Below are 1,202 nucleotides of genomic sequence, written 5' to 3'. Positions count from 1 at the left end.
TAAATAGAATCATAACTTGAAAAGTCAGAAAACTGAATTTAATTAGTAATTATGTTTCGATTTATTGGACAACACACTCCGAGGGAAGCCAACCAGTCCCCTTCCGTTTTTCTAGATTTAAAGTGTTCCAAACGTGTACTGGGAATTTACAGTGCATATTTACACTGCAAATATCATGACACTTTTTGAACACGGACACTTGTCTTTTTTTTTTCACATTATTTTTGGAACACATTTCAAAATACTTATTTGGTTCATCACAATTTTTAACACTTTTGGAAACGCATTTGAGAACATATTTTGAACACTGATATATATTTTATCTCTCAGGACCTTTTATTGCACATTTTTTACAGAACTAATGGAACTCTCCTTTTAATACACCAGCAGCTTTGTCTGTTATACTTCGCGGGAATGAACGGTCTTTGGAATGTCATCCCCTTGACGTCTTTAGCCCACAGTAGCCAACAGCGACGCATCTCAGTCAAATTTTCTTGTAATATCATATTGAGGGGTCTTATTGACAGGTAGTTGAACAAAATTGGTGAAATTACATTTTTACGATTAAAAAAAAAGGCGATGATTTCTCAGATGTGCCCGAATTCGTTTAAAATCTGATCTCAAATGTGTCCCTAATCAGTTCTCTAACTATGTTCCCAAGATAAAATTTAACAAATTTTCTTAACTGAAAAAAATTAAAACGGAGCACATTTCAGTACACTTTCTTTTTAACGGAGGAAATTCTAAACACAATTTCCTAGTGTATATTGAAAATTTTCCGTGTAGCATTAATATTGAAAATTAACCATTATAGGTTTAAATCTACCATTTTGCAGGAAAACTAGCATTAAAACAAAATTGGTTAGTATTTTTTCGGATTATTTTAAAATGTGGTTCACTGAATAGGTGGACCCTATACAGTGTATGCCAAAGAACTTCTGTATTTGTGAGACTTTGAACCTCCGATCTAGACACTTTTTAAACGAATAGCTTAAACACGTGTGATTCAATTTTATATCAGGTTTCTTCAAATGTTGTAGTACGTTACGCAAACGTATAGGATGACCAAAGTTGCATCCAAACCGTTTTGTTGATGAGAGAAATCAAAAAGTAAGACAGAGATCAGCATGTCATGCTAAGCTATTATTTATTGAAGAGAAAGCAAAGCAAGTACATTGAACTGTACGAAAATTGTTTGTTCT

This window comes from Uloborus diversus, chromosome 8 (genome assembly GCF_026930045.1).
Source record: "Uloborus diversus isolate 005 chromosome 8, Udiv.v.3.1, whole genome shotgun sequence".
NCBI lineage: Eukaryota > Metazoa > Arthropoda > Arachnida > Araneae > Uloboridae > Uloborus > Uloborus diversus.
Note: the sequence above shows the minus strand (reverse complement) of the source record.